At 41.4% G+C, this 27,170-nt stretch overlaps 1 protein-coding gene across 2 annotated transcripts in view; it reads right to left on the minus strand.

Moving 5' to 3' along the window:
* The window catches only part of gfra1a (gdnf family receptor alpha 1a), a 100,718-nt gene that overhangs the window by 58,347 nt on the left and 15,201 nt on the right, over positions 1-27,170 (minus strand). The window lies entirely within an intron of this gene.

A 27,170-nucleotide genomic window follows, 5' to 3' on the forward strand; every position in this document is an offset into this window, starting at 1 on the left:
GTTGTCAAAGGTACAGACTTTTAAAAAATGTAAAAAATGTGACAGCATTTCCCCCTAGCATTTTGAGCGCTGTTGAGCGGATTCCTAAACACCTCTGACTGGCCACTGTGTTCACGCACTCAACATATAGATCTGTGATTGGCTACAATGATCAACGCTTCCAAAACGTTGTAAATAGACATCTTTGACGCTCTTCACGGAGCGCTTACACAGGTATGAATGGGAGTGTTTGAAAGCAGGCCTCTATTAGCAGATCCCTAATATATCCGCTGATAGACGCCTGCTTTCAAACGCTCCCGTGTGTATCTGTGTAAGCGCTCCGTGAAGAGCATCAAAGATGTACAACATGTTTGTCCCATCAAAGGTATAAAAGCCTAAGTGCGTCCAGACTTTGAAATTAAACGTGGCTAGGGCATCTATTATTTTACTCACACTGCTGAATACCTCTGTTCAATACCTCTTTTTCTTAGGCTAGTTAACTTATGTTCATGTTTCCCTCATTTATGTGTTGAGCGCCACCCCGAGGAGCCATGAAGTAGCGACGCTTGGAGCAGGGAAATCTATTTAGATCGCCATATTTTATTAATTAAAATATCAATATTTGGCATCAGCATATCGATTCTCGTATCGCACGGAGAAGGGCAACGATATATCGCCCTATCAATATTTTGTCCCACCCCTAATCACAACAGACTGGGCCATCTGACCAATAAAAGCATAGTAGGCTCTCGGGAAGGAGGGTTTTAGAGAGACAGAATCCTTGATCGAACCGTTTCAGACACTGTGAGAAAAGAGGTGATGCTGCAATGTACAGTATATTATGAGAAAATAAAAGAGTTTTTTGATCATGGATGCATGTAAATCTATTGTAGGAGACCTCCAAAACAAAATTTAAAATAGTGTCTGTTTTAATAAAAATTAAGCAGCAGTATTGCACAACTGAGTCATGTTGTGGGCCAAGTATTTCTTCCTTTAGGGGAGTAGAACATTTATTGCACTGTTTGAGCATGATGCTTTTTAGATGGCTAGGTTAAGCACAGTGCATCCTCCTGACAAATGTGTTATTAACAACTTAATTAAGAGGGAGAAAAATATGGTATTGTATCGGTATCGTTATCGGCAGATACTCAAGTTTGTGGTATCGGTATCGGACATGAAAAAGTGGTATCGAGCCATCCCTAGTAAATACCATGTATGCCTGTGTCTGTTGAGGGTTTTTTTAATTACATTTTGAGTGCTGGCTTGTTTGTTGGTATGCTTGCATGACCGTAAATGTGTTTTTGGATAAGCCTGTGTGTATGAGCTTGTGTAATTGTGTTGTCTCCGACTGTCAGCTCCACTAAGCTCCAAACCCCCTATACCCACCCCCCAGCACACGGCTGACCTGTTTCCATATAAACAAAGGATGCTGGAGGCAGAATGCTGAACGGCGGGGCTAAAGCTTAGGCTTCCTGAGGATGGACGCCTCCGAGGCTTAGGGTCCCTCATCTACCAGTGACAGAGCTACCAGACCCAGCCGGCCATCCTCCCAGCCACCCGACTATAATTACCCGGCAGAAAAGCATGTACGTGCTCACCGCCTGCAGGGCTGATCTCCAGCTGCCGTGATATTAACTCCATCAGGTCTAGTGCTGAAAAGAGCTTTATCCCTCAGCTCTCAGGAGAAGCTCGGCACAGCCATTCCTTAATAACATACATAACTTCTCTCAAGCACAACTTCTTCTCCATGTCCCTGACAACTGAAATACCGCTCATGAGAGGAGAAAGAAATCGATGTCCCTATCTTATGCTGCCTGTGTATAAAGCATGGAGAGGTTATTAAGAATGTGTGGAAGGAGAATATTGGAAAGAAAGAGATGGAAACTATTAATGCACTGCAAAATATTCTCTGTATTTTGTCAGTGTTTTTGTATTAATTTTCAAGAAAAATGTATAAACATCATTTAAACAAGATAAATTTACTTGACAAGCAAAACATGGTTAAGATATTAAGATGTGTATTTTGAATTAAGCTTATTGTTCTTAGCATTTTTCCTGGTTTAAGCTCATAACTTTTACCAAATTGTTAGAGTGACTGCTGATGGGGGTAAAAGATGGCAGGTGTGGATGATTGTGAAGTGTGTGCAGGTCATAAAAAAAATGGACAAAGCGTCTGTGACGTCACCCATAGACTTTTTGAATAGCGGTTTTGAGGCCGTTTATGGGGGGTATGGGCGGCGCCATCTTTTGAAAATCTTGGGAAATCCTAACCCCGCCCACCTTCTGGTCAATCCATATATGGTTAAAAGGGCGGGCTTTGTGTGAGACTGAGCCGGCCGGTGGACGCGCCTCTTCAGCCAAACAGCCTCAGCTATCTGTAACGTTACAAGATCGAATGGCAGACTAGGCTACTTTTTACAGTCTATGGCTACTACATTCACTGCAAATGTTCAGAAAGGATACAGAGGTGGTATGATGTGTTGTGTCAGATCATGGCCGAGACGTCAAATTTCAGGAATTCCACTCGGCGCAGCCCGTTATCAGCTGTCAATCAAGCTGTCAATCAAAGTTAACCACGCCCTTAGTTGTCATACATTTTATCTAAATACGATCTAAACTAACGAGTTAGAAAAAAATTCACCCCCCTCACAGTTGTCAGTCACTCGGAACCTATCGAAAAATACAATAAAAGTCCATGGGACCAACCTGTAAAAACATGAATTTATGCTGTGAAAACAGACATTTTAACATGCGGCCTCTGGATATTTGCTCCCTTTTGGGACCTCCATCTAGCGGATTTTCGATGTATTGCAGTTTTTCGCACTTCCGGGTAGGCTTCATTTTTCAGATTAGAATGTTGCCGCTTGGTGCAGGTGTGAGCCAGGAGGGATTATGGGAAATGTATGACCGATGACGGTGAAGTGACTGGACTGGTGACTGAAGATCGTGCTGAGGTGACGACTGGAGGATTAAGGATTGTGACAGTATTTTTGTCACATTTCAATTAAAACATATTTTAAATGTAAAACAAAAAAACTTGTGTAGTTCCAAATATCTCACGCAAAATAATGATACAACGGCAAAAATATATTCAGGTACATCATCATTGAAGAAAAAAAGACACCAAGACCTTAATGCAGTGGTCTCAAACTCGCGGCCCGCGGGCCATTTGCGGCCCGCAGGGTGATATTTTGTGGCCCCCTACTTGACATTAAAGTTTAATGTTAGTGCGGCCCATCGTTGCGTGTGCCGCGTTTAAAAAAAAAAAAAAATTATCCCTTATGGTCTACCATAGATAGTCTCGTGACAGCTTACGGTGGGTTTGTTGTCAATAGTTGTCATAGACAACCGCGAAGTACAAACATACTGTGCCTGGAAAAAATGAGCGCGTCGCTTCAATTATGAGCGCGCTTACCGCGCGCCTACATTTGAAATAACGAACTTGAGCGCGCAAAATATGTGAGCGCGATATGTGAACGGCCCCTTGTCGAGCTGCCACCAATCAGGCCACGAGCTACTGATAGATCGCAAGCAACGTGTTGGAGAGAGACCCTGCTCTAAAACAATGTGAGAATAATCACTTTGAGCTTGTAATATGTGTCCAACAGGTTGATAAGACGGTTTGCTTTGATTTGTGCAGTCAGTAATTTGAGACACTATACATGTGTAGAAAGAATTCAATAAGACGGGCAGACATGACTGCAAATATTTGTATTTCAAAAGCAATAATTGTTTTTCTAAGTATAATAAAAGGAAATGTCCCTTCCAAAAAAAAACAAAAAAACATTCAATATCATTAATGTGTTGTATAAAGAAAATGAAAAGGACATAAGCCAATATAAATATCACAAATATGTGTTATAGACAAAGAAAGTTTGTAAAAATGAACTTCAACTGTCAGAAGGACAGCTCATGAAGAACCAATGATGTACAGAAAGGAATGTTCAAATTCAGAGGAACAGTTCAGAAGAAACGTTAATAATAAATATTGAGAAGATTGGATCAGTTGTGCTCCTTTTTGGGAATATTTGAATACTATTTTTTGTGGAATACTTGATGCGGCCCAGCCTGACCCAGACTCTACCTCCAGCGGCCCCCAGTTAAGTTGAGTTTGAGACCCCTGCCTTAATGTGACCTACAAGCATAACATCTTTAAATGATTGATGAATGAGCCATCACATAATGATGAGGCTATGAAGACTCCTGTTTCTGGTTAACAACATTTTATTAATCTTTCCCCCTGCTGAGCAGATATCACAAGGTTATTAGCTGAGTGCCCTTCCATGGACAACCTCCAAAAAGGTGTTGCAGAAGATGCACATTAACAGTTATGACAGCCTATAGTCGGTTCATTTGTGCACATTTAACACCATACAACATGACCTGAACATATCTACTTAAAGCATTTTATCACTACCAAACAACATATGCAAAAAATATGGAAATGACTTCAAAGGCATTACTCCACCAACATGGTAAATGTGGGTGTATGAAATTAACATGCTGAAGTGTAAATATATTTGTTTGTCTGGGGACGTGCCACAATATCTACACCTGCAATTAGTCTTTTTTTTATTGTGTGTGTGTGGTTCAGGTATACCCTATATTATGGGGACAAAGGGAAACATGTTGCTACAAAGATGACAATATCCAAAATACGTTTCCTTATTTATCCTTAAATACTGAAAACGGCTTATAAATCATACAGAATGATGTTTTTTGAAAATGTAAAAATGCAGAAAGTTTTCTGTGATGGGTAGGGTTAGGGGATAGAATATACAGTTTGTACAATATAAAAATCATTATGTCTATGGATTGCTATTATGTGTGTGTGTGTGTGTGTGTGTGTGTGTGTGTGTGTGTGTGTGTGTGTGTGTGTGTGTGTGTGTGCGTGTGCGCGCAACACTGGGCATCAAAAGTCTATAATTCTGCATCTGTTGCTTGTGTAAAGCTCTCATTAAAGCTATGCCCATTGGGAGATCAACCTTTGTTGCCCTATTGATCGGCATCTAGATGCAAGGCGGCTGAATGGCAGTGAGGGATTTCTGTGACTTACAATCCTTATGATGTGCAAAGTGTGAGTGCATGTTTCTGAGTGAAAACAAAACTGCAGGACAGAATGCAAACTGATTGGATGAAACGTTACTCTGAACAGCTTACACACCAGCGCTTTGGCGGAATTATTTGACAGGCTAAACACCCACAGTTAAAGTCATTCTCTCAACAACTCATCTCCTTCTAATTTCAAACAACAAACCTATCAGCAGACCCATGGTTATCAGTCCCTACAGACTTAACGTCCACCTCAAAACTGATTTCTCTCGCTATCTCACAGCTGCTAATAGGCTCTCAACATTCATCTCACCACCTAATTCTGCAAGGAAAAGAGACCCAGATGACATTTTCCCACCAGATGGCCACCATGTCCTCGGAATAGTCCTGAATTGTTCCTTCAAATAAGCACATGGATTGTGATGTTGCTGGTGTCTCATAGAGTGGAATACTCAAGCGTGTTCAGCTGCAGCAACATACAAAACAGGCGGACATAAAAAAGGTATTATAAATGCACAAAAACAACCAGACTATACACATTCAACGTTTGTAGTAAGAATATTTTATGGTCATCAAGGCTGCATTAATTTGATCAAAAATAAAGTAAAAACAGTAATATTGTGAATTATCATTACAATTTAAAATGTAAATGATTAAATTATGTATATTACAGTGGACGGAATGTGGCTGATACATGGGCACACTGACACTGAGATTACAATTACATTCATTCACAATAAAATTTTAGACAATTCAGGAAACCGATTTCAATATTTGTGTAAAGCAGTTCATTATACTATTTTGTAGTCCTGGCACGACATTTGTGATGGTACAGTGAGTGTTGTGCACCAGTCGAGAGTGATTTTTTTGTGAGTTAAGCCAACAGCAGATGGTGAATGGACACATGACCTACCATCCTCATTCAACCAGCACTGGTTCAGAGGGAAGAACAGGTGCGTCGTCTGATACAGTCCCCCCTGAAACCTGAACTCGTACTTTCATTCCCCCTCTCACATTCACATGGCCTGTCTGCTGCTATGCTTCACGGCAGACTTTTCCAATTAGTCTCACCCATGTAACCCTGGTGTCACATGAGACGGCATATGGGCCATTGTACTTATAAAACTCAATCTGAAATGAAACACTGCACTGAATCAAATCCCAGTTGTGGCAAAATCATTTAAGCCCTGAATAGATGGAAAAATGACACGGACATAGATGAACATGAGAATGCGTCAATCAATTAGTGACCAATTCCTGAAGTAATTCTATTTTTTTATCAGCCCTACAAAAAATATGACCTATGCAAGAGTGAATTCTGTTTACTGCTTAGTGCTTAATACACTAAGTAAGCTGTACTGTACCAACTACCTCAGGGGGGACTAAATGCCGCTAGGTGGAACAAACTAATTTGCACTACTGTCTCTTCAAAATAAATGTAAAGAAACCTAGCATTAGGGATTTGTTGCTTTTTCATGTTGTACCGAACTCGTATCGTACCGTTAGCCCAAAACCGAGGTGCGTACCAAACCGTGACTTCTGTGTACCGTTACAACCCTAATACACACACACTTTATTTCAATGTGTATAGTATTAACTCTAAATTCTGCATAATTACATTCAACTAACTAACCCTAAACCAAACTCGAACCTTAAGTAAATACATGTAGTTAATTAATACATTACTCAGTACTTAAATGTATAATTATCAACTAAATCTACTATTCTATTGTAAAATACTTGTATTAGGCAATGATGCATTCAATTCAATTAAAAACAATGACAGTAAGGACATTTAGAATGTTGCAAAAAAAATATTTCAAATAAATGTATAACATTAATAACTAGAATGTACATTTCCTGAAGAAAATGTGAGTGGGTGCTTGAAGCGGCAAAACTCGCCACTCAGTTGCTAGGGTGTACATGATTGCATACGAGTCAACAACCATGTCTGTATGATGTTGTAGAGCTGAAATATGGCTTTTATGTGTTGTGATATAGTTGCTAGGTGGCTCTAAACGGTTGCTAGGGTATTCTGGGTGGTTGGTATGGTGTTGCTAGGTGGTTTGCTGGGGTATCCTGGGTGGTTGCTAGGGTGTTGTTAATGTGTTCTAGGTGTTTGCTAGGGTGTTGCTAAGCAGTTGCTAGGGTATTTTGGGTGGTTGCTAAGGTATTCTGGGTGGTTGCCATGGTGTTACTAGGTGGTAGTAGTTATCACAGATGGTTACTATTGGAGTTCTTAGTATTTTCTTGCCATGATTTAGGACTTACCTAATCGCTATTAGCATGTAGCTATTCACAGCTAGCATGTGTAGCATGTTGGAAGTCCTGTTTGCTAGCATGAGTCAAAAGAGCCAACCCCCATCTCTATACGATGTTCTGATGCAGAGATATAGGTCTTGCAAAATGGTTGCTAGGGTACTCTGTTTGGTTGCTTTGGAGTGGCTTGGCAGCTGCCAATCATGAAACCCCAAAGGCTGCTTGTCACTATGAATGATATAAATGATATTTGCTGACCCTAGTCAAACGAGACCACTCTCGTGTTTCTATGACAATTCAGGCCGAAGATACACCTTTGATCTCTTTCAATAGAAGTCTATGGAACTTGTTGCTAAGGTGCTCTAAATGGCTGCTAGGGCGTGGCTTGATAGCTTCACAATGATCCTGAGAGACTGATTGGTCGTAAAATCAGCCCCTTGTCTCTATGACACTGTGATGCAGAGCTATGTTCAATACAAAATCCCTGTGCAATTTATCATAGTAGGAAAAAACTTTGGGCAGCTCTTGGTCAGCAACTTTTACACCATTGTGAGGTATGTGCTTACAGAGCCTGCCAGCCTCTTCAAATGTGGCAAATCACACGTTTCTGCGAAATCCTCGCTCTGAGCTATCACTCGTCAAAGTTTGTCGCAATGTTAAGTCTATGGGATTTTTTTCGCCCCTGGGGCGAACACCATACCCCCGATCGCTTATAAAAGTGCACAAAATGCAGAATCCAGCGGAGCCTGTTGTAAATCCACCACTCGATCCATTCGCGGAACTCGTTCAGGTTGTTCGCCAATCTCTACGTCCTTCTCCACCAGCTAAACCACCCACCGTTCCCGAAGATATCCTTCACTCTGCACGCCAGCATTTACTTCCGCAAACACCCGTTGCTTCGTCAGCTGCCTCTGCGAGTCCCATGGCCCGACCAGCGACATTCACCGGAGAGGCGGAGGACTGCAGCGGTTTTCTGCTTCAAGTTTCGCTCTATTTCCAGATGCAAGCACATCAATTTTCTAATGATTCAGCCCGAGTGGCCTTTGTTATCTCCCTGCTGTCTGGCCGAGCGCTCCAATGGGGACAATCTATTTGGAATTCAGATTCTCCTGTGGTAAAATCCCTGACAAGTTTTATTCACCATTTCAAGGAAGTGTTTGGTACGACAGTTTCCGATCTCACCGTTCACGACCAGCTCTTCAATCTTCGTCAAGGAAAAACCTCTGTGAGTACATATGCACTTCAATTCCGCACGCTGGCGGCTTTGAGTGGCTGGAATGAAACCGCTCTGATAACTGCTTTTCGGCATGGTCTCAACCCCAACATCCGCCAGCTGGTAGTGGTATATAAGATTCACTTGGAATCGAGAGCCTCATTCAGAAAACCATTCGAGTTTCCCAATGTTTGTCTGCCTGCGATAACCCTGCTAACGCTGTATGTCCTCCGCCCTCAGCTCCATCTGTCGCTCCTCCAGCACCCGAGCCTATGCAGGTTGACTCCACTCATCTCTCTTCCACGGAGCGGCAGCGTCGCATTCAACACCACCTCTGCCTGTATTGTGGGGGTGATAAACACCTCATCAACACCTGTCCCGTTCGACCTCAACGCCCGGCGGTAAGCACCATTCAAATTCCTCCTAAGATTGCAACCTTGAACCGAACTACTGTCCATTTGTTAACCTCTCGTGTATGTGTCTCAGCACAAGCCCTCCTCGACTCTGGTTCAGCGGGAAACTTCATTTCCACGCGACTCCTAGAAAAACTGAACGTCCGTAAACACCGAAGTCATCAAAATCTCCGAGTTCAAACCATCCAGGGTAAGCCGCTGGGCCGAGGTCGAATTCCTCATTTCACCCCCACACTGACGCTCTGCATAGGCTGCTTACACTCGGAGGAGATCTCCTTTATGGTGCTGGAGGTGTCCACTGCTGAGCTCATCCTGGGACGCCCTTGGATGGTCCAACACCAACCCACCACCAAGTCCGGGGAGGTCCTTCGTTGGGGTGAAGACCAATTGGAAGTTTCCAATCCTTTCTAGCTTCGGTTAAGAAGAAACAGAAAACCCATTCCTTTGCCCCCCTGTCTTCTGAGGGAAAATCCGAGTTTCCCGTTTGTTCCACTTCCATTGAGAGTCCTGAGGTCCAACACCAGGTGGAGATTCCTACTGAGTACAGGGCGTTCCAGGATGTGTTCAGCAAGCAGTTGGCGACCAAACTACCACCTCATCGGCCATGGGACTGCGCCATCGACCTGCTACCTGGAGCCACTCTATCTAAAGGCCGTGTTTACCCTCTGTCCATCCCGGAGCAGAAGGCCATGGAGGAGTATGTGGAGGAAGCCCTTAACCCTCTGGGGTTGGCGGTCTCGCCGGCGATACCAGCTCACTTTTTTCCTTATCAGTGCAAAAGAGACTCAAATTACTCTGTTGATTTTGATCTTACATATAAGTGTTGTACATCATTCGATCCTGTTAAGTTTGTATTTTTTTTGTGGAACCTCACAATAAAAACAAAGTGTTGTGCTTTTCGCCTAATAAAGAAAAATAAACATGATGCGCATTCTGCGTTCTCTCTGTCAGTGAAGTCCATTCTGAAACGCGTCCGAGAAATGAACTGTAACTAAGTCAATACTTATCACAGAACCACGAGACATGTGTCTTTTTAAAGCTTGTATTCTCTTCTTTTAAATGAAGTAATTAAAAATATATACACTCACCGGCCACTTTATTAGGTACACCTGTCCAACTGCTCGTTAACACTTAATTTCTAAGCAGCCAATCACATGGCGGCAACTCAGTGCATTTAGGCATGTAGACATGGTCAAGACAATCTCCTGCAGTTCAAACCGAGCATCAGTATGGGGAAGAAAGATGATTTGAGTGACTTTGAACGTGGCATGATTGTTGGTGCCAGAAGGGCTGGTCTGAGTATTTCAGAAACTGCTAATCTACTGGGATTTTCACGCACAACCATCTCTAGGGTTTACAGAGAATGGTCCGAAAAAGAAAAAACATCCAGTGAGCGGCAGTTCTGTGGGCGGAAATGCCTTGTTGATGCCAGAGGTCAGAGGAGAATGGCCAGACTGGTTCGAGCTGATAGAAGGGCAACAGTGACTGAAATAACCACTCGTTACAACCGAGGTATGCAGCAAAGCATTTGTGAAGCCACAACACGCACAACCTTGAGGCGGATGGGCTACAACAGCAGAAGACTCCACCGGGTACCACTCATCTCCACTACAAATAGGAAAAAGAGGCTACAATTTGCAAGAGCTCACCAAAATTGAACAGTTGAAGACTGGAAAAATGTTGCCTGGTCTGATGAGTCTCGATTTCTGTTGAGACATTCAGATGTTAGAGTCAGAATTTGGCGTAAACAGAATGAGAACATGGAACCATCATGCCTTGTTACCACTGTGCAGGCTGGTGGTGGTGGTGTAATGGTGTGGGGGATGTTTTCCTGGCACACTTTAGGCCCCTTAGTGCCAATTGGGCATCGTTTAAATGCCACGGCCTACCTGAGCATTGTTTCTGACCATGTCCATCCCTTTATGGCCACCATGTACCCATCCTCTGATGGCTACTTCCACCATGTCACAAAGCTCTAATCATTTCAAATTGGTTTCTTGAACATGACAATGAGTTCACTGTACTAAAATGGCCTCCACAGTCACCAGATCTCAACCCAATAGAGCATCTTTGGGATGTGGTGGAACGGGAGATTCGCATCATGGATGTGCAGCCGACAAATCTGCGGCAACTGTGTGATGCCATCATGTCAACATGGACCAAACTCCCTGAGGAATGCTTCCAGCACCTTGTTGAATCTATGCCACGAATAATTGAGGCAGTTCTGAAGGCAAAAGGGGGTCCAACCCGTTACTAGCATGGGGTACCTAATAAAGTGGCCGGTGAGTGTATATATTTCCAGTTTATGTAATCCGTTTGAAACCAAGGAGAGGTACAGTTTTTTCGTTCGCAGTTCATTAACTTTAATGAGCTGAGCCCGCCACGCCCCTAGCGCTTTTCACATGGTAAATAGGTGATCTAACGTTATGCATAGCCCACGCCCAGCGATCAATGGCATAAAAACACGAAGTTTCTTCACTGATAGATTCATTGCATTTTGAGGATGGCACGGTACTCCGACAAAGAGGCCCTTCAGATGATTCTGGACAGCGAGGAAAAATTCACTTTTCCTCAGAGGAAGATTGTAACTCGGACGAGGACCGGCTGCAGTTTTGAAGAACGAATTGATCCCGCGCCGAGGATAGGCCTACAAGTTCGGAGTAAGTTGTTTAGTGTTTTATAATTTCTTTTCTGATCGTATAGAGCTCAAATGAATTTTCAGACTATATTTTGCCTACCTTTTGACATCTTACAGAAAAGATTGCCTCACAATATCCCTAACATTCGCTCGTGTAAACTTTTTAAATGTGATATTACCCTCTAAACATATTTGTATATTAAATATATAGTTTTGATTAGCTTATGACACTGATTATCATGCTAAAATACTGCCTTTTGCGTTATGTATTTTGTTTGCGAATAACTGCATGTTTAGGTAGGTATAGCCTATTGATTTAGTGAAATATATTTCAGCCTCCGGTAAAATATGTGATACTGTCTAAATACAATATATTTTTTTTATAAAAATGTTGAGTTTTGGTTAGCCTATGACACTACTTATGCTAAAATAGTGCCTTATGCGTAATGTAGCCTATTTTGTTTGCGAATAACTGCTTAGGTTATATAACGAGAAATATATTTCAGGCTCCGGTAAAAATATATTTGTTTATATAATTAAATGTTCAGTTTTGGTTAGCCTATGACACTATATCATGCGTAAATAACTGAATACAGGTGTAAATGTTTGAAATGTAGTGATGTGTCGTTCGCGAACGATCTGTTCATTGCGTGAATGCCTATCACTAAATGCGTGCGGTCTATATGGCCCATCAACAGATATGTCTCCGTCCCATGGCCCATCAACAGATATATACATACATTGTGCATCCATACCCATTAATTGTCCATTAGTTTACTTTGGATAATGTATGCTAACAGATACTTTTAAGGAATGTGTCTGCATCATGATCTCCTTCTCCAGCACCTCGCAGAGGGACACACAGGTGTCGTTCAGTTCTCAGTGCGATCGAGAATCATACTGAGTAAGTGCACAGACGTAATATTTTACAGATGAAATTTAGCCTAATTGTGTTTACATCATCATAATGTAAAAGTAGGCTACCTATTCTTGTGTGAAATAAAAAAAAAAAAAAAAAATTATCCATGGCAATTAGTGATTTATAATGATAATAATACAGTTTATTTGATTGTGTTATCAGCATGCTCATGCTTTTTTCTTTTTTTATAACAGATGTGACAATGAACACGTCCATCCACCAGTTCCAAAGAGAGCCAAGGCAAACAAGCAGGCAAGCAACATGCAGTCCACTTTTTTATTTAAAACAAAAAACAAGTTTGGTCTTTTTATGTTTGTTTTTTTGAAAGGATGTGTTAAGTGATAGCAATGACTTTAAGTCTTTACGTTCTTAGGAAAGATTTCTATTTTGAATAAATGCTGTTCTTTTTAACTTTTTATTCATCAGTGAATCATTCTTAGTTCAGGCTGCCTCACAGCACCTTGATGGGCCATTGGGGGAGTGTCTTGTCTTCCCACCCAGGTGTAAATCACATTAATATTCATGACCATTCACACTCCCACGCATACAGCAGTGCTGACCAAAAACTGACGTAAGAAAATTAAATCATTATATTGTTGTTTGTGAAAGAGTGGTCAGACTGATTTTCGCTTCATTTTGAAGTAAAAATTCTAGCCTACAAGAATAGTAACTCAAAAGTCTCGTGGAGAATTATTCAGTATGTGTTAAATGGCCTTATTGCGGTGACATTTTTTCCCCCAAAACGTACTAACCACGCATAATATTTTTTTTCTATAAAATGCAAACATGTACATCCATTTTGCTCACTTATTATTTTAGCAGAGTTTGTGCTGAATACAGCAAATTTATATGTTGGCAAATGGTATGTTTTAAGTAGCTGAAATAAGCACAAATGTCAGGGCATGTCAAAACATCTCAAGGGCCCCAAAAACACCTCCGACCCCAGAGGGTTAAACAAGAGTACATTCGTCCATCTACATCCCCTGCCGCTTCCAGCTTCTTTTACGTGGCTAAGAAGGACGGAGGCTTGAGGCCGTGCATAGATTATCGCCATCTCAATTCTCAAACCATGAAGTTTAGTTATCCCCCTCCTCTGGTCCCAGCAGCACTTGAGCAGCTGCGTGGAGCACGCATCTTTTCCAAACTAGATCTACGCAGTGCGTACAACTTGATCCAAATTTGTCAGGGCGATGAATGGAAGACGGCATTCATCGCGTCCTCCGGCCATTATGAGTACCGAGTCATGCCCTTCGGGTTGTCCAACGCTCCAGCAGTCTTCCAAGGGTACATGAATGAGGTCTTCCGGGAATATCTCAACAGATTTGTGATTGTCTACATTGACGATATTCTCATCTACTCCCCGTCTCTCTCTGAGCATCAACGTCACGTCTCTCTTGTTCTTGAGAAACTGAGAGCTCATAAACTGTATCTAAAACTATAGAAATGTGAGTTTCACACCACCACTGTTCAATTTCTGGGCTACATCATTGACCAACAGGGAGTTCAGATGGACCAGAGGAAGGTGGAAACTATTCAAAAGTGGCCCCAGCCCTCTACTGTGAAGGATCTTCAGCGATTCCTCGGGTTCGCCAATTTCTATAGGAGATTCATCAATTACAGTCACATCAGTTCTCCTCTCACATCTGCTCTAAAGGGCCGGCCCAAGTCTCTGTCCTTATCTCCTGAAGCCATCTTAGCCTTCCAACACCTCAAGGAAGCCTTCCTGACCACTCCAATCCTGGTTCATCCTGACCCTGAGATTCCCTTTGTCGTCGAGGGGGACGCGTCCTCCACAGAAGTGTAAGAGCGGTTCTCTCCCAGCGGCAGGGTGATCCTCCCAAACTCCATCCATGCGCCTTCTTCTCTAAGAAGCTATCCCTGGCGGAGCGGAACTATGATATCGGGAATCGAGAACTGCTCGCCATCAAGTTGGCCTTAGAGGAGTGGAGGCATTGGCTGGAGGGAGCTAATCACCAGTTCGAGGTTATAACCGATCATCGCAACTTAGAATACCTCAGAGAGGCAAAAAAGGCTAAATCCTCATCAAGCTCGATGGGCCCTCTTCTTTACTCGCTTTGATTTCCTTGTGACTTACCGACCTGGCAGTAAGAATTGTAAAGCAGATGCTCTCTCCCGTCTTCATCATCCTTCCTGCGAAGATTCTTCGCCTGAACCTATTCTCCCTCCAGCCATGTTCATCAACCCGATCGTCTGGGACATCGACGAGCAGATTTCCCAAGAGAACCGCCGCCATCCCGCTCCGCCGGGAGGTCCAGAGTGGCGCGTCTTCGTACCTCGTTACCTTCGTGCCGCCCTTCTGGACTCCGCTCATACCACTCCGGGCTCTGGACATCCAGGTAGCAGGCATACCCTCTCGCTCCTCAGTAACCGGTACTGGTGGCCGTCCATTTCTCAGGATGTCTCCAGGTACGTCAGAGGATGCTCAGTCTGTGCCGTTACCAACACCCCCAGAAGACTCCTGGAGGGCAAGCTCGTGCCACTTCCTATTCCACAACGACCATGGTCTCACATTGGAGTTGATTTCATGACTGACCTTCCCCGATCCAGCAATCACACTTGCATCTTCGTTGTTGTGGATCGCTTTTCAAAGGCCTGCAAGCTAATTTCTTTGCCTGGGCTTCCAACTGCTTTTGAGGCTGCTGAAGCTCTCTTCAATCATGTGTTTCGGAACTTCGGCATCCCCGAAGACATTGTGTCGGACAGAGGTCCACAATTCATCTCTAGAGTGTGGCAAGCGTTCTTCAGACTCCTCGGGGTTACGGTCAGCTTGTCTTCTGGATACCACCCTCAGACTAACGGCCAGACTGAGCGGAAGATCCAGGAGATTGGACGGTACCCGAGGACCTATTGCCACCAGTACCAGGACAGCTGGAGCCAGTTCCTCCTCTGGGCTGAATACGCCCAGAATTGCCTTCGGCAGTCCACCACTGGGCTAACCCCCTTTCAGTGTGTCCTGGGTTTTCAACCTCCACTCTTCCCTTGGTCTGGTGAGCCCTCTGAGGTTTCAGCTGTCGATTACTGGTTCCACCAAAGCAAGAGGGTATGGGACTCGGCTCACGTGCATCTCCAGCAGGCAGTGCGGAGGCATAAGGACCAAGCAGATCGTTGCCGTTCGGAACCTCCTCAGTACCAGCCTGGACAGAAGGTGTGGCTTTCGACCCGGGAGATTCGCCTCCGCCTGCCTTGCCGTAAGCTGAGTCCTCGATACATTGGTCCTTTCACCGTGAAGAGGCAGCTGAACGAAATCACCTACAGGCTAAACCTTCCTCCTCAATACCGGATTTCACCTTCTTTCCATGTGTCACTGTTGAAGCCCTTCACTGAACCGGTCACTTCTCCTCCCACAGAACCTGTTCCAGCTGACGTACCTCCTCCTCCGGTTTCCATTGAAGAGAAGCCCATCTACCAGATCCGCACCATCTTGGACTCACGGCGACGAGGTCCGCTGCTAGAATACCTGGTCGACTGGGAGGACTATTGCCCAGAGGAGCGGTCGTGGGTTCCTCGCGAGGACATCCTGGATCCAGCTCTCCTCACTCAGTTCCACGCCGACCATCCTGATCGCCCTGCTCCCAGGCCTCGGGGTAGACCTCGTCGCCGTCTTCATCCCTCTTCTCAGTCGTCAAGAGCCGCCTCGGAGGAGGGTGGTACTGTCAGGATTCCACCAGCTACATTCACTCCTCCCACTCATTTACTCACTCCTCCCACTCGTTCATTATCACCCGAGTTCTGATCACCATCACCTGCACCTCATCATTCCATCTCCCTTTATATTCAGCTCCCCTTCACACACTCATTGTCTGGTTTCGTCTCTACATGACACACAGACTCACCCATGCAACTCACCTGCTACTTACCTGCTACTTACCTGGCCTCCTTTGGATTCTCTTCAACCCCTGGCCTTCGCATACTATCTTCAGTCTTCAGCCATCCATCTACAACCCTTCCATGTGATCTTCCATCTGCAACAGAGACTCTTATTATCCATCAGCTAAGTTCCCATCTGACTATCATCTGTTTGAACACTCACCATATCTCCGTCTGCTTCTGCAAAACCTGTTAATAAACATTGTTACACTTACCACCTGTCTGACTCCTGTTCCATCCGTGACAACGGTAGTATGCCATTTTCTATCTTTCTATTTTTTTCTCAGCTATACAAATTGTCTATGCATTCAAAATTCAGAAAATGGCAAAAATAAATAATTAATTAATTTGTGTTTCTATGGTGCTTTTTTGCAAACCACATTAGGCCTTAAAACAGCTTAAACCTTCTGCATCTTAAGTGTCAAATTATGATTAGGATTTTTAATCATGTTAGTATTAGTAATAGTATTATAAAAGTTTACCATGCAAAACACAATAGAACATCAACAGAGATGTTCTCATAAGAGGGAAGCGAAGGGTAAAATCAGTAATAACAACAGAATATTAACCCACCAGGCTGGCATTTCCCATTATGGATATTAAACTGTGCTTCTGCTGCACTTAACCTGCTGGGGCATTTCTAAGTCCTCACTACTATTTCAGACCCGCTTTCTTCCGTGCACTCCGTTCTTTGTATGTAAATCTGAAACTCAAGCACAGAGTCGGGTGCGTCTCTCTCATAAGCAGCCCAGTAAATCCCTCCTCATCACACTGTGGGGATTTGGCCTGTAATACAGCTGCCGTGACTCACCTACCGTGAGGAGGGAAGGAGAATTAAAGGAGGAACCCAAGCAAAACCAGGCTTTCAAGTTTGTTCTTTCCTTCACTCTCTTCTCCAGTCTCGTTGATGGGTCAACAGTGACTTTCAGGTGGTCAAAAGAAGGGTGAGTGGACGCAGGTACGTTGTGTCAGTACTACAGTACAAACCTAAAGCTGCTGCCTGGGCAATCATTTCCCACAGGGATCCGTTTGAGGAAAATTGCTCTGCCCGTCATTTAGTCAGCAGAGCGGCACGGCGGAGAGGCAAGCATGCAGTGTGTGTGACTATAGAAAACACAAGCAGCTTTCGGACCCACAAAGCACAGAACACTGACATACCCTGCGTCCCAATGTACATTGTATCCATCCTAATTTGTACAGTATGAGAGATTAAAATAAATGTGTCGCAAAGCATAGTGCTGTATGCTGAAGAGAGAATGCCAAAACTACCCGGATGGTCAACTGATTCTGGTAGATTTGTTTATATTATCTGCATCATATTTCATCTGTAACAACATTGTAAACAATGAGATGAGTTGTCTTTTCCAAAGTTATTGTTAACTAAAACTATTAAAATGTGTTTTCGTTAACTGAAATAAACCTGGAGTAAAAAAAATATATATAATTATTAGATGAAAAACTATAAATTAGAAATGCTAACTGAAAAAGTAAGTTGAAGTAGAAACTAAAACTAAAAACAGAGCAATTCCAAGAAGGTCTAAACATTACTAAAACTAAAATTAAAGTGAACTGAAAATATTAAAGCGGATTTAAAATATCAATAAATACCACAAAAGTATATAAATAATACTAAAACAACACTTTTTTCCTACTCGATATGATAGTATGTTGAGTAGCGTAAATGAAATGTGGAATGTGCATTTGAGGATGACAACTGTGACAATATCACAGGCCAGTTTACAGTGCCATGATGCACGTAACTATGCGACAAAACGGTGCGTGGTTTCAAGATGGAATTGTACGCATGACATGAGGATGTATCCCAAAGCTTGCCTACCCTTCTGCTACAAAAGTATGTACTTTATCTTCACAAAAATAGAGCAAAGTATAAGTAGGCAAATTGGGATGTAGTAAGATAGACTTAAAGGGACAGTTAACCCAAAAATATGGAGAAAATAAAAGTATATGTCACCACATTGAACCCCACTGAATTTCATTGTATGAAAAAATACAGCTGAATATGTTTTTTTTTTCCTTTTCTTTTTTTAGGGGACTATTCATTTACGCCTAACATTGCCTAACACCTGCCGCGTCTCAGATATACTTCACTCACATAAATTCACACACTGCAGGCTTTCTATATATATGCTTATGGTGAAGAAACACACAACCACATGTATAGATGTACCCCAGACAGGTCCTATTACCGCCCACTTCCTCTATACTCTATCACTTTCCCTTGTTCTTTCGCTACCTCTCACATGCGCCTGACTTCTCAGGTTTCAGTGAATCAGACCTGGTGAATAATGTATAAGGTACAAGCTGTGAAAACCTGGACAGCACTGTAGGCAGCAGACAGAGACTAAATGAAAGTTTAGAAGCATACAGACAGACGGTATTCTGTGCCGTATCCACCAACAGACAACGGCATCTTCATCACCTCTGCTTTGCTTAAAGGGGCCTGTCATAAATTTTTTTAAAAAACATTTAAATAGCGAAATGGATTGCTCAGTGCCTGTTTGTAGAATTATGCCATTAAGGGCAGATGAACACCACTGAAGGAAACTGCTAGGGGAAAAATTGTGCTTTACAAATTGGCAGACATTTTCTTGTGCTGAAAGTCAAGAAGATTGCCAGTTAGCAGGCTGGGATAAAAGAAAAAAAAAATGGTAAAACTTTATGATTTATTTCACATTAGCACAATGGAGAGGTTGGCATGAGCTGTCGAAAAGCTGTCCGAGAGGTATGCCACAAAATATTGCTTTCTGTAAGGTTTAGTCAGTGGTTGGAGATTTGATCCTCCTAGTGACTTACATTTTTTAAATCCGTTCGCTAAAAAGATTAGTTGAAATTTGTTCAGTGCAGGTTACATGATTTATGCCAGGTGATGGCAGTCTTTGTGAGTAAATCTTTAACTCAAACGATTTGTTTAAAAAGTTGACCATCTTACTAAACTTTGTTAAAATATTTGATCATTCAGTTTGTTCACAAATGAGATTTGTGCAGCTTGTTCAGACTCAGAATATTGTCTGTGTCCAAAATCGCATTAATTTTTTAAGGTGTGTGAAACTATAGTGGACATTATCATGTGCACGCATTCCGTCTAATAAGGCATTGCGATATCGAGTGTACAACCGATGTACACTCAACAGCTGGTGGTTACTAGGGAATACTCATGCACTGTGAGCATTATGCCGAATGAAAAGACCATTTTGGAGCAGATGTCACAGTTCCGTCACTTGCAGCTATGTGCGCATTGTGGTGGTAGAAAAACAGTGGTAACAAGTGGAGGAAAATGGGCAAAATCCATGGAATAAGACAAAAAATGTCTTGTGCCTTTGGATGTCAGAATCGGAAAACAAAAAATAGAGTCTTCATTTTTAAAGAATACCGTTGTTGAAGACGCCCTTTGATGCTAAATTCAGACATTTATGGTTGCAAGCCACGGACTGGACTGATGAAACATGCAACGATTAGTCTACTATTAAAGCATGAATATGATGTAAACATATACCGGTACATAATATTCACATGTGCAGTTCATAGGGGATATAATTTATTAGCCATAATTAACAATAATATTTAAACCTGTAACATTTTACAGAGAAAACATTTAAACATGTAAATTTTTTCTTACAAATATTACTTTTTTTCTCACAATTGCGAGTTTATATCTCTTAAATCTGACTTTATAACTCAAGTTTATATCACAATTCTGATGGGGGAAATATCAGAATTGTAGGATATAAACTCGGAATTCACTTTTTTATTCTTTTATTCTGTGGCTTCCATAGACTACTACTGCAGAACTGTCATTTTCTGCCACCAGCTCCACCCACAAAAACGGCATCGCTGTTTGAATCCCAAATTGACTATCCTCATGTCTCACCAGAATTGCCCTTCCAGTGCACTCAGTGTCTGAAGTAGCTCACTCGTTTTCATTCACTTGCTCAAGTGGACTTTATTAGTGGAGTAGGGAATAGTGAATGAGGGTATAGGATGCGATTTCACATACAACTATCGATTCATTATGTGAAGAGGGCATATTCATTCAATAAGTCCAATCAATGAAATGCTTCTTCACAGTTCACACTCAAAGGCTACTGGTTTGTGCTATAGTCAGTCTTTGAAGGCAGTAAAGCAGTTGAGTGCATCAAAATGAAGATACTTGAATGAACGAACAATGTGAGTGAAGTGTATGCAAGTGAAAGATAATGATTCGTTTAGTTAAAGTCCCCCGTGGTGAAAATCAAGTTTTTAATGTTGTTTATGTCTATGTGGTGTTTTTAATATACTTTAAGACAAACCATGTACAAATTCATAAGTCAACACCATTACTGAGTATTTTCTCTTTAAAACTGCAGTGAACCAAAGAAAGTCTCAACAACGCGGTTTGAAATCGCTGGTGTTTTTGACGTCACAAACTATCTTGTAACCAATCACGTCAACGTGTGATCGTCAACGAGTGGATTTCTGAGCTGGTGTGAGTGAGTGGAGGCGGGGCTAATTTGCATATTCATAGAACCACGTGTCCTAAATAAGGCAAGGGTGTAGAGTTACATTCAAGCTATTTTAAGGAATGACTTTTTTTTTCAAGGAAAAAGCATTTAAATATGTCATTTTGGCGATCAAAGGTGAGTTTAGGGGTTAAAATTATTGACTATGGAGGACTTTAAAAGATTTGTTTCAAAAACAGCACTAATTGACATCATATCTGCTTCCCTACACCAATGTATGAAAAATCAATCAATATCTGTGTAGTAGAATCATAAGTCATTAAATATGAGCAAAATTTAACAACACTTTTTCTAGTGACAACCTCCCTATGAACTTTATCCAGACAATGCTCATTTTAAGAGTAATGGCTTTTACCACAGTCCTGTCGGGCCAACACAGTCATTTAATTTGAAAGAAAATACATTTTTATCTCTGTCTGTTGTGATAACAGACAACAAGCATCTAGAAAAAAGATAATAATACTAGGCTGGTAAATTCTTGGCTAAAACCCGGCACTTTGTAACGAGTGGCGGTGAGACTGCTCTCTAAAGCTCATGCCATACTTCCATTACCCCTCGTCTATTGCCCTGTAGGCCAGCTGCCATGCCAGCTTGGATCCAGTTAATGCTCTAAAACTGGAAAATAATTTCAAGGTCTCCGGGAATAGCCAGCGCTTTCCGACCTTTTTATATTTATTTATTTTATCCAGAGTCACCTGTCGAGTGGCTGTGATTATGTATGCATGACTGGGCTCTTTCGCAGAAGGCTCGCTGACCTGCTTCCTGCTTTCATCCCACCTCTAAATACTGATCGCAAACGGCCAGGAACTAAATCAACAGCACATGAAAGGCGCCGAGCGTGGAGGAGAGGGGCCACATGGCTAAACAATCCCCTCCCAAGTCCGCTGTAAACAGCTTGGAATGTTCACGCAGAGCTGAGCACATTCACCAATGCCTCAACAGCACTGTCTGTTATGCAAATGAGCTGGATTTAATTTCTATTCCACTGTTCTCAATAAAATTATTAATATTACCCAACCCGGTCTGTGTGTTTACTTGGCCCATGTATGGAGGCTCCAAATATGAATGCTAATATATTTGGCTATACATTTAAAATATTGATATACAGTGGAGCACACTTAAAAAAAAACTACAGTGAGGATCATACAGCTGTCTGAGGAAATATATTTTAAAAGCAGTAGGGAAGGATAGGAATAAAATATCGATAGTGATGATAAATACTTCAAACTACGATTTCAAAATCAACCAGTCGGTGGGTTGCCTCAATTACTAGTCCACTAATTGGTTGTAAGACTGGAAAAACCGGTTGAGGAACTACCACTCCACGAGTGGACAAAGGACCATGCTGAAAATTAACATTTGAACTCCCCCTCGTGCACTATTGAGACGAAGGTCTCACCTCCCTCATCCTAATCTACATTTCTCCCCCTCATTCTTCACTCTTGCAGAGATTGCCCAAACTCACACAAGAATCTAAATGGTTTAATGTGAATGATTATCATCGAGTTTTATACATGTGAACTGTCTCAGTGCGACTGGTACAAATGTCTCATTTTCAAATAAGTAAAACAAAAGGTAACAAGGTTTTTTAGAGTTTAGGGATAACTGGCACACAGGTAGGAGGTCTCCTACCCCCAAAAGGTGTTACCTCTGAATGCAAATATCCATTGTCTGTCCATACAATGAAATGTAGCAAGGGGCTTGGGGCCTTTCTGTATCTCAGATCAGCCCATAAATGCTGAGTTGCCGAGACTCTCAGCTTCACGTATTTCCTAATGTCGGGTTCGTCTTCTCTTTATTCCAGAGCATTTGATGTTTTGCATTGATTATCTTTGAACTGATTATACATTTACCTTACATAATAAATTGTTACATTTTGATTATTCTAACTGACTTTGACATTATTGCATTAGAGTTAAAAGGAATAGTCAAACTTTCGTTTATATTTAATGATGCACAAATATAATTAAAAAACCTTTTCATTTATGGAGTCAGATGAAATAACGAGAGAATACATTTGAGAAAATGTATTGCATTTAATCAAAAATACTTTGCCATGAGAAAAGACAGTAACACGCAGAGACCTTCCGTGCTGACCTTCCTTCCGGGCCGATCGAGCGCGAGTTTACATGGTCTTAAAGTGTCATTTTTTTCTCATTATTTATTTTACCCATAAAGCAATAAATAATATTTAAAAAACAATTTACAATTAATTATTTGATTAAAATTTTTAAATAAAATAATGAAAATATATTTTTACATTGAGCCTCATGGGTCCAAAAATGACATCACCTGATCAGCCAAATGCTATTTTCTTTACCTCGGTAATCCTATCATAATCAGACAATTTCATTAACAGAATAAATAAATCATGACAATGACATTGGTTACTAAACTATTTTTAACTCGACACCATACAAATGCAAGAGGCTCAGAAAACATTTCATGACGCACTGGCCAATGACAATCGTTAACATGTATGGCTGTTTCAGTGTTTTTTTTAAAGGATTTAAAGACACAATGCCTCTGAGAGGGTTTTATCATGCAAACAACTGAAGCACATCATGCTCATACATTAAATATCCACATTTTTTATCCCCCCAAAAAAGAAGACCTCATTAATGACTCATGGATTAGTCGACTCCATGTTAAATATGAAGTAGATCATCTGACATATTTCCATGTCTGTGTCCTGACAATTACAATGCAGAAAAGATCTGAGAGGAAAACTTGATATACGTGTGTATATGTGTGCGTGTATTCCTGTATGCATCCATGTTTCTCTGAGGTGTTCCCTGTTGCATACGGCATTCTAATTTAAGACTTCCATTCATATTCATTGTTCAGAAAACTGCTATTCCAGACAAAATCTGAATAATGCCTTCATATTCAAGTTCTCTTGTCATTGTTCTGTTGGTTTAATCAAACCCATGACTTTCCATTTACATATTTTCTATTTTATAACCTTCTGAGTTCAGAGCATGCCAATAACATACCATTGCGGCACTCAGAAAGCAGCATCTGAGGCCCAGGGAATGAGCGCCACTTGTTCAGCAGTACAAGAGGGAAATTGTCTCCCTCTGCAGCACACACAATATTGCAGGTGCTTAAATTATTCATCATGTACGAACGCTGGGGTCTCACTCAGAGCCAAAACTCCAGCCTCTTAATCTGTACTTTATATTCCATTTTATATTTTACAGCTTTGTTTACTCCGAAAGGGAGATAAAGAGCTTTTCTTTCCTAAGACATCTAGCTATGTTCTTACTGTTGACAACAAAGAAAACAGTTCTGTGTAATTTTCATATATCACTATGTAACATTTTCCGTCAATTGCCCTCACCTTGCTGGCAAACAGGCTTAAAAATTGCACACAATTCTTTTTTTTTTTTGTAATTGTGGTACAAACGAATGCCAAATGAATGTGCATAAACCAGTGCTTGCACAACTACTCCTTTTTAATAGTTAACTTGTCATCTAGAAAACTAATTGACTAGCTGAGTTGATTGTTTACTTTATGCAAATGATTCACCATATGCCATTTAGCTTTCTTTGCTGTTTCTGGCTAGCTTTGCTGATGGAGAGGGTTTGAGTGGAGATGAAGAATGTCAGTGCAAAAGCTCATATTTTCATTGTTTGCATTGGAAATTAAAAGTAATACATAGCAAAAAAGTAATGTTCCTCTTGCATTATAGTTTCTGTCAACATTTAGGCAACGTTTGACTTGGGTTTTGGTCAGTTCACACACATTTTGTCTTGTTTTTGAACAAACCCCAAATGAAGGCCAATCTAAATAACTATTTACGACAGTCAACACGATGAAAACTCTCTCCAAGATGATTCACTGTTACTATTATTATACTTGATCTGTAGATAAAGGTCTATGGTTTTGCATAAAACAACTTTATCTTGCTGGACCTTATTGCTGTAACTTCTACCGGGTGTCTGTTAGATCACAACACTAGAGTAGAGTCAGAGCACGCGCACAGTAACTGAAATTTAAAACTGTTAAAAGAAAAGGCTCAATAAACTATTGCATAGATACTGTATAATACACTACGCATCAATATGTCTTTCCTTAGTGCTTTGAACTTTTCAATGCGGACTTGACGCGCTGCGCGCTGTGACTCAATGTTGCTTCAAGAGCATCATTCTGCGCTCGGGATGCGCATAAGTGCTTTGTGCCGCACTGTATAAAGAGCCTGAGTCCCTCGATCATCCCCTCCGCTTCCGGCTCATGGGACCTTATTTCATAAAAAATATGTATGGTAGTCAATGGCGAGAGACAACTTATCTTTTTATTCCGTCTATTAACTGTGCCCTGAATTACACATATGATGTTTGTCAATTTAAAAGATAATTTTGAAAGTCAAGAAAGTCGCAGTTTGTCATAAAACAGAAGAGTAACATTTAGTTTTATGTGAAAATCGCTCAATGAACTACATCTACTGGGAAGCGAAACAACGAGCAAGATCAGTTTCTCGTATGTGTGCAGTCTGGTACAAAACACTCAGGCATGACGGCGTAACGTTACGATTATAACGTAAGACTATAGAAAAAATGATAGACGTTAGCTTCAGTAAAGTTGGCTTTATTCATTGAGAGAACAGGTATGACGTCACATGTGCGCCTTTTGGGTTTGTAGTCTTTGTAATTACGTATTTTCACAGTCTTATACCTCAACAGTTTTACATCAAACTGCGACTTTCTTGACTTTAAAATGTATCTTTTAAATTGACAAACATCATAGGTGTAATTCAGGCCACAATTCAAACGAGATCAAAATATTTGTTGTCTCTCGCCATTGACTACCATACAATATTTTTCCGAAGTAAGGTTCCATGGTGGTCCACCGGAAGGGGAGGGACTTAGTCTGTCTATTGGAGCCTTTCATATCATACAGTGACGCAATGAACGATTATTAATAGCCTTTCTTGTTCTGTCCTATCTATCATATGTTGCTGCCTCACAGCTGTGCTATACATTTAAAACACGTCTCAATTTTATAGTAGCCTAGGCTATATTTAAAATAATTTATCTTTTTGATTTTTGTTAACTTGTTTTTCATGAATGTATTTTACAACAATACAAAAAACAATGTGTAACGTTATACCAGATTTTGTGTTACACTTATTGTCTCTTTTGTTCCCCACTAAATATTTTTTTTCACTAAACGTTCAGATTTTATACAATAATTGTGTACTCGTGATTTTTCTATACTAAATTTTACTGCTGAATTATCCACTAATCTAGTTTATAATATAATTTTTGTCATAGATTATGATCATATATTTTTTTGATTTGTTGTTTTTCTTTATAATGAAGTTGTCTGTAATAAAGGTGCTCTATGTAACTTTTCTACTAAAATGAATCCTTTTTTTATTGCCTATGTGTGAAGGGGTTGTAATCACACATTAAAATGATCCACTTGTCGAGTTTTGCTATTACCTCTGAAGGCCAGTATTCCTATTTCTATGTGAAGTCTCCGGGTCGGATTTACCGCGAAATCCAACGGATGTGACGTGCATGCGCGCTCCCTTGCCTCTCTCCTTATATACAGTCTATTGTAGACGGTCAGGGAGTTACGTCCGGTTAAAGGCACACGTTTTTTTGCTTATATCTCAGTCAATCTTTGATCAATATTTCCAAGACTCTAATTGTTCGTAGTGCTGGACGGGGCCTTTCGAACGAGCCCATCCCCGAGGTCCAACTCGTCCGGCTCCCCTAGTTGTAGCCGTTCGAAGTCGGGGGTCCCAGCGAACAGCGATCCGGTAGGGGGCATCCCCTAGGCCCGCCACTCTAGGATTCGGGCAAGGGTTCCCCTGGGACCTCCTCCCCCGAATTTGAGCTCTCTGGGTCTTTGCGTTCCAGAGATACGAGCGATTTTCTTCTGAGATCGTGACGTCACCCGCGTCCGCAAGTTTGCAGCGCGCCCGATGGTTTTCTGCTAATATCTCCGCGAAAACACCACCAAAAACTATGGAACTTATATGGTTCTTTTCAGCTCAACTAGATGGTCCCAACGAGCTCGGTGCTCGCCGAATCCGTCAAGTATTCGCCGAGATATTTGCGTAATAGACGGTATTGTCTATAAGTTCGAGCACGAGCGCTCTTGTAAAATTTGGTTGCAATCTGAAACATCACCACTAGAGGCGGCTAAAAGTTACGTAGAGCACCTTTAAGTACATTGTGTTTAACACACAAAAGAGTGATTATCAGTTCAACACACAGAGCTATAGAAATTCTAGTTGATTTAAAAAAAACTGTACTGGTATCAGATCGGTATCGGTCG

Source organism: Rhinichthys klamathensis, unplaced genomic scaffold (assembly GCF_029890125.1).
Source record: "Rhinichthys klamathensis goyatoka isolate OS25496 unplaced genomic scaffold, OSU_Roscu_1.1 h1tg000235l_1, whole genome shotgun sequence".
Lineage (NCBI taxonomy): Eukaryota > Metazoa > Chordata > Actinopteri > Cypriniformes > Leuciscidae > Rhinichthys > Rhinichthys klamathensis.